Below are 8058 nucleotides of genomic sequence, written 5' to 3'. Positions count from 1 at the left end.
ATTAACGGAAACATCGTATAGGGTTCGGTTATCACCAACTGCCACATTGTGTTAATTGGGCGAGTCACTAGCTAAAGAAAAATATAAAATGTTAATTAAATATTTTTAGCACAAAAATCCATATAATAAGAAACATGTGGTTTGCTGCACATGTACGGAACGCCTGCAAGACATCAAACACTTGTAGCTAACCGTTAAGGACTATGTACTGTATTTAAATATTGCAGGCGCTACTACTAAGAAATCAATTATTATTCACTAGTTTAAACACTTTGAGTGACGTATAATAAATATTATGTTGTTGTAGCGTTTGAAACAAAACTATTATGTAACAATTAGGTGTGAGTACTGAAAAACTAAATTTAAATCATTATTTTTTGCATCACAGCAAAGACTGTACAAAAGGTTCGACATAAACCTTCGGCCAGTACCTGCAAAGGTATAACCACCTCCAGGGTTAAACTCTGAAATGTAAGGGTTCTTACATGTACTGTAGTAAATGAAATGAAAATCATGGTTTTTATAACAGTCAGTTTGAAATTGAATCTTCGTAAAATGCAAAGTAATATAATGTAAATTGTTTCATAATCGGATTTTATGTTACTTATAATGATGAATATACTACACCTTCGATTATTTGTTCTTTCATAAAAAATGTATAATTAGGGTTAAGGGTTAAATGCATGAAATTAAATTATAAATCTTGTTCACAGGTCATATATTTTTAGTTTGGTACATTTCACACCAATCGTCAGACACAGAAACAAAATTAATTATTTATGAATTAATGATATATAAATCATAAATTAAATTATATAAAAAAATGTTTTATTATTTTGAATAATATAACCAATCTTTTATCTTAATATTAAAACCAACAAGGAGAATTAAAAAAATTCTTACTGTGAAACAAAAGGTAACATATACCTGTTCAAACAAACATTGACTTGAAACATTTTAATTTTCGTAAAGTATTGAGTGTCAGTGAACACAGTAGGTTGTACGCCTTGTATATCTTACAAATAAAAACAGTATTTTCATCTTCGCTCTTAATTAGTACCCTTGATTATATTCTATCACAAGGTTTATTATGAATCCTATCACAAATATTCATAATCAAGGCTGGTACCTACTGTCACAAAGTATACAGATTGTAGTGTAATAAACTCATAACTCAGCTGTTATCTAATACCTGATATCTATAATACCTAATATGTAATACCTGTTATCTAATACATTCATAGCCTGATCGACTATAACAACAGCTGACCGTCGAATATTTTAATGAGCCATGCATTACTAATCATACTACAAACTAAATCATATTAGTTGATTATGAAAAGCAAGAAAAACTATTTTAAACAATATGTGTTTAACAATATATATATATATATATATATATATATATTTAAACAACATATTTATATTAAACAAAAAATAGTCATTAAACGCCCTACCAATAGGACAGTGATGATCAAGATGTTTATGATATAACTAGCGTTCTAATACTCACGATCATCAGACGACAAAATTAGTAGTACAGTGTTATCGAACGCAGGTCTCAACTATGACTTGTAACACTTCTCAGACAAGTAGCCTCCGTGGCGCAATCGGCTAGCGCGTTCGGCTGTTAACCGAAAGGTTGGTGGTTCGAGCCCACCCGGGGGCGATATCTTTTTGCGTCGATTTTCTAATAATATCGCGTATTTTTCACACAATAAGTCCAAAGCGATTTATTGTTCTACAAAATTAATTTTCTTACTCGCTTCATTAATTAATTATTGTTTAATATTTGTCAGTAGCGATGTTCGTGCATTTAATTTCTTGTAATTTTAAAAATCCATTGGCCAATATTGTTAGTTATGTTTAAATTAATAGCGGACCATTCAACACACCTTTAACACAGAACGTACTAGAATGTCCCAAACATAACGAATGTATCCTATGTAGTCTAATGTACAGTACACACTCGTTAACTACTCACGAGAACAACAGTGGTCATATGCAGTTTTGTTATAATTAACTCAACAACCTATCCATAAATCCCTAAGTAAACCAACTCCTAGATTAAATCAATGACATTTTAGATCAGACGCTTTATAAAAGGGCCTTTAAATGTTTATTTATTGCCATATTGACTAAGGCACAGTAGAAGAGTGAGTCAGCTCGGCAGTGAAGGTTAATCACTTATTTTGTGAGTATTCTCCACGGTAAAGAATTTATTATTTAAAATTGGGGTTTACAGTTTATTTATTTTCTCGTACATGCCAAAACACAAATAATAGGATATGCTTTGTTCTAGTTTCTGACGTAATGTCTTTTCGCATCAAGTTGCTGTCTATTCCACTACCGAATATTTTGAGAATTTTCAATATGGGTACGAGAGACGTTCTGTAAAAATGTTGACTCTGGCTGTTTAGAAAGAAAACATGTTCTTCGTCTCGATATACTTAAGTACTGTACTTATTGTGTAACAATGACAAGTAATTGTCTAACAGCTGTTAAAAACCTAAACGTGACTCGAACTAAAATAAAATGTATAAAGTTTTACGTGTATAAAATATAACTGTGGTAAGTGTTTACATTTAACAAAAGCAGAGCTGTATGTTATTTAATTATTTTCCTCTCGGCCGTCTGTGAGCGTCAGCGAATTGTAGATTTTACTGAGTGTTTTATTACTTTTATGTGGACTTTGTCAGGTTTTGGGAATAAAGTAAAACCCACATATTTTGGGTAACACTGGGTATTTTGTATAAGACTAAGACGTACAATGCGGATTATATGGATAGTGTTCAATAATACGAAATAAATTTGTAGAATTTTTGGATTCAACTCTGCAGAATTAAATTAAATGTCTTTAACTGTCACGCTCAGTATATATATATGTATATATATATATATATATATATATATATATATATATATATATATATATATATTAAAAATATGTTTAACTAATATTTCTTTTTTGTTTTACAGGTAAAATAATGAATCCAACGTTCACCTACGTGTGCGCTGATTATTGTGTAAGTTCATACTTTTACATATTCCATAACTTGTTATTTATATGAATTGCAGCATATATATATATATATATATATATATATATATATATATATATATATATATATATATAGCCCTAAAGACTACATTGGAGAAACATCTACGTCACTTAGGCTGAGGATGAACAATCATCGTGCCGATGTTCGACATCAAAATTTACTTAGACCCGTATCTGCACATGCTGTCCAACACAATAAAACGTTTGAAAATTGTTTCTCTCTAATTGGCATCAAGAAGTTTCAAAATTATGACAATAAAGACTACACAAAATTATTACTAAGAAGATATGAACAAGCAAACATAATGGCTCTTCAATCAAAATCATCAGTTGGATTAAATTTGAGACACAGTTAATTTTAAATTTATTATTCAAACATTTTATCTATGTCTGTGTTTAGGAAAGGTTACATGTTTAATTAATTTACTTGTTTTGACACCATATGTTTTTGTTGTTTGAAATGTTTTTATAACCTTCATTGTTTTGTTTGTTTATATTAATTTTATTATATACATGCATTTTGATAATGTTACTGAAAAGTAACGAAATATTAAGCATTTCGATTTGAAGAAACGTGTTTTGTTTTCTTTTATACCTATATATTAATAAGTTACTTTAGAATATCCCAAGTCGTTATGCGTTTAACTATTAGATAGTCAGGTACAATATTAGAAACAGAAGCAAACTAAATTATTGTAATTGAGTCATTATTTGCCATTATTTGAGTAGTTGTACAGTTATCTTATCCAGTTCTCATTATTTAAGTAGGCTATGTAATTATTGTTTATATAAAATTTATTTTTTATCTATGTATTGTTAAAAAATTGAGATTAGATATTTCATGTACCACAAACATTGAAAATGTAACAAATAAATATTTAATTAAACATCATAAATAACCGAAGAACTAGAGTAGACAAAAATTATTCTACAAACCTATACGACAGTATACAGAACAAAAATACAGTAAAAAAGTGAAAACTAGTGAGAGAATACGTTGATTAAAATTACGGATGGGCGCAAAAAGTTAACGACGAGGATGGGATTCGAACCCACGCGTGCAGAGCACATTGGATTAGCAGTCCAACGCCTTAACCACTCGGCCACCTCGTCACGTGGCAGATGAGCTGTAAATGTATATCGTAGCCTCTTTGTCATGTTAAACATTCTTTCTAATTGTATCGGTAATTTACGTGCATTGTGTTCAAATGAATGTTGTATTTTTTCAGTTGTAATATATCTTAATTTTAATACAACTTGTGTTGTGTATGTTGTGCAAAATATGCTATAGATTCCATAGCAGACTACATAACGAAATCCAGAACGTACAGTTGCTTTAGCACAAGTTCAATACAAGCTGGCGGAAACCCTCATGAGCGATAGATGTGATCTAAATCGGCTGAAAAAATTAACGTGAACCACATCTTAGATTACATTTATAAAATATTCCAGTCCATTGGCATATAATGTAACACTAACATTCAAAAAGATAATTCCTAAAACAAAATAACGTGTGATCTGTACAAATATTTCAGACATTCGAACATTAGTATTATAATCCTATTTGTATAATACTAAAAGTAAATCTTGTCCATAATATAAACCTATCCTTACATTAAAGTTTTCTTTAGATTCCTCGAGTATTCAGCATCTTTGGGACGGCCTTAAGATTTTTGAATGTAGGCTAATCTTGTGCAAGATTTTTATCAGGAAATACAGGAAATGCTTTGAAAATGTATTTTTCTATTTTTTTAAACTTTCTGACAAAAATAATAATTAGTAAATAGGACGACAGGCCACACATATATTTTAGACAGTAAACTCTACACCACCCTCCGAGTGGTGAAAGACGCTGCAGCGTCTATAAATTTCGTTCGCGAGTGGCAGAGACGCTCTAGCGTCTATTAACGCAAGCCTTTTTTGTTCCGGTATTTCCGATGTTATGCCGCGACTTAAACGCTGTATATTAGGTATGGTTAGAAAGACCAGATTCCAAACTTTAATTTGATATAGTATTTAGATATGCTGGCACTAATGGAACTCTTACAAACGGTTCATCCACCTACTGTACTACCTCCTGGACCAAGTGAAGATCTTCCTCACCGGATTGCTCATTTATCAGACTGTGTAGTGTGTAGACGCAATAAAAAAGGGGGCAAAAGTCAATTCTGGTGCCCATCTTGTAAATTTGGGGTTCATAGAGAGTGTTTCTCTTACATGGAACATTACTGGAGGCCTCTCAAACCAGGAAGAATGAGGAGGAATGAGGTTGGCTCTGATACTGACTAAAACGTGTACATAAAAGTTTCGATCAGCAACTAGTGTTTGTTTTTAGGAATAATACATATAAACGATACATATTTTTGTTCAGAATTAAATTTTAGCAAAATGGCTATTTTGGATTTGTGTTCAAAAATTAAATTTAGGGACATTTATAACTCAGCCTAACATAAACATACAAAATCAGTAAAAATGTCCCGCTACTTGGAGAAAAAAGCACCGCCACTCGGAGGGTTAAAATATATTTTACAGCTACTCTTACTTTGTCGCCCAATGAATTTTTAAAGTATAATAATGAGCATTATTTGCAAAAATCACGAGCGTTCAAATAAAGTAGGTCTCATCTTCCGTTTAACTTTTAACGGACATACCATCACTTAATATATGCACCTCATCCCTTGTAGAGGCCTTAAAATACAGAGTGAGAGTGCTGGAGCTATCGATAAGATAACTCTGTTACTGTGGCGCTGCCCTGTGAGAAGTCATGGAACTACTCAAGTTCCCCGTACGTGCGCTGTTGCCGTTTTGAACTGTTTTAAAAGATCATCACAATACCCTCAGTGCAGTATATCCGTCCAAAATATGAAGCAACGTTGTCCTAAAACCTTACATAGAACCAGGGCACAATTGTTTGGGTTTCTTAAGGATACTAAAATCGAACACTGGATTACGGGTTTAAAATTAAGTTTATTGGGGATTGTTTTAATGGAGTGGACAATTTTATTTTAAACTGAATTATACATGTATAGGCCTACTGCATACAGACTTCGCTGAGTCCATAGCTGATATAAATAGGCTTCATGTGTTACTACTGTATGTTACACACAAACATTACATATGAATATACTCAGTTAAATAATAAATACATAAAAATTCCTTCTTATTTAGAGCGTCACTCTAGAGCAACTCGAGTAAGCCTTAATTCTAGGAACCTTAATTATATGGTCACTTACAACTAGATATCACAAAATGCTTAACTTTAGACCTAAACTTAGTCACAACGATCGTGTGCTCTTTGAGCTACTGGGTAAGTCGTTGTACAGTTTGGGTCCAAAGGAGGACAGGATTCTCCTACCGACCTCCAGACTCACTCTGGGGAAGTGAAGCTGGTTGTCCTGGCGGCTGCTGGACTGAGAGACCTTCTGTCTTTGCACAAGTTTCTCACAAAGATACAGAGGTTCTCCGAATGTTAGGGTCTTGTAGATCATGCAGACTGTAATCACTACTGCATACACTAAACATTGGTGTACCTCGGCGAGAGGATACAGTGTCAAACTGTCTCAGACAGAATACAAAATGATTGGCTCAGTTTTGCTACTCTTTGGATCCTTCCAATGTCCTCTCTCATGCTGTTTTCAGCATGGATAGCAATAGTAACACATGGAGAAAATCAAAGATATAGTCAAAGACTATGTGAGCTGTAGCTTTGCGGATTCTGGGAGTTCGTTTACAATTGTATTTATTTATTCTTTGGTTGTATCTTTGCCTACCCCTGAGACCAATGTAAAAACAATCGCTAACGCCAAGACAAATCCAATGGAGTGACATGTACGATCATCGAACTCGATGTCGCTTATACAGAAAATTAAGGTTCATTTCTATAAAGATCAATTCGTTCTCAAAACATAAAATTTTCACAGCTTCTCCAGTCAGGCTTCGCTAGTGCTTAGCAATTATTAAAAATGTCCCAAGATTCGTTAAAGAATATAAAACAATTTTTTTTGTATTTCAGCAAAACTTGTAATGGACATTATTTTGTTTCCCGCCGCCCAAGAGATGTAGCGCAGCGAAACTTTGAATTACCTTAGCAAAGATTTGCACTCTTTATTAACTCTGTAACTTTCCCGTCTCGGTTTGCTCAAGTCGAGTTTTGTTTCGGTATTTTCTAAATGAATTGTTTGACGATTTTAGATCGTACAACTTTGCAACTCAAATAGTCACACGCTCTGCGTAAGTAAACATTGATTCGCCTGACTAATATTTCAATCAATGAGAAATTATAGTGCTAAAATAAGGCTGTGCAATGCTGTCACGATTACAGTGTTGCTTTATACAACAGATAAAAAGGGTGAAAAATATAGTAAAACTATTATGATGATGTATTATAACAATGCAAAAACATAAAATATAGCAAGTATCACATAGGCTACACTATTCGCCACGTAGGCTTACCAAACTAATAAAGATAAGTGGATGTCTTATTTACCAGACGAAGTTAGGTCTAAGAAGTCCACTCTAACTCTTGACCAAAGGGATAAAGGAGACTTCCGAACCACCACCAATGACCGGGGAGGCGGACTGCATGCAAGGACAGAATCGCTCAGCGGCCACCCATCCAAGCAGCAGCCACGTTCGACGTTGCTTGATATGGTTATCTCGCGATAACCGCCGCGGCCGTACCCGCTATACTCTGCGCATTTGGCAAATAGAATGAAAAAGGCATAGCCTCAAAGAACATAAAAATAAAGGAAATTCGAGTTAAACTATGTTGCCAAAATTTTGACTTCCACGCACTTGATCCTTAGAGCTACACGCAGTAGTTTACCGGTGGCGCAGTGTAGCGGGTACGGCCGCGGCGGTTATCGCGAGATAACCATATCAAGCAACGTCGAGCGTGGCTGCTGCTTGGATGGGTGGCCGCTGAGCGATTCTGTCCTTGCAAGCAGCCCGCCTGCCCGGCCATTTGGTGGTGGTTCTGGAGTCACCTTTAAGCCGTT

The 8058-nt window shown here is 33.9% G+C and overlaps 2 non-coding genes across 2 annotated transcripts; one reads left to right on the top strand and one right to left on the bottom strand.

Annotated features, from left to right (window-relative positions):
• The first annotated feature begins 1595 nt into the window (after positions 1–1595).
• Trnan-guu lies at positions 1596–1669 on the top strand. The gene has a single exon. It is a non-coding gene; the product is annotated as a tRNA-Asn (tRNA).
• A 2423-nt stretch (positions 1670–4092) lies between these two features.
• Trnas-gcu lies at positions 4093–4174 on the bottom strand. Its single transcript has one exon. It is a non-coding gene; the product is annotated as a tRNA-Ser (tRNA).
• Between the last annotated feature and the right edge of the window lie 3884 nt (positions 4175–8058).

Source organism: Homalodisca vitripennis, chromosome 2 (assembly GCF_021130785.1).
Source record: "Homalodisca vitripennis isolate AUS2020 chromosome 2, UT_GWSS_2.1, whole genome shotgun sequence".
Classification (NCBI taxonomy): domain Eukaryota; kingdom Metazoa; phylum Arthropoda; class Insecta; order Hemiptera; family Cicadellidae; genus Homalodisca; species Homalodisca vitripennis.
Note: the sequence above shows the minus strand (reverse complement) of the source record. Positions and strands in the feature narration are given on the sequence as shown.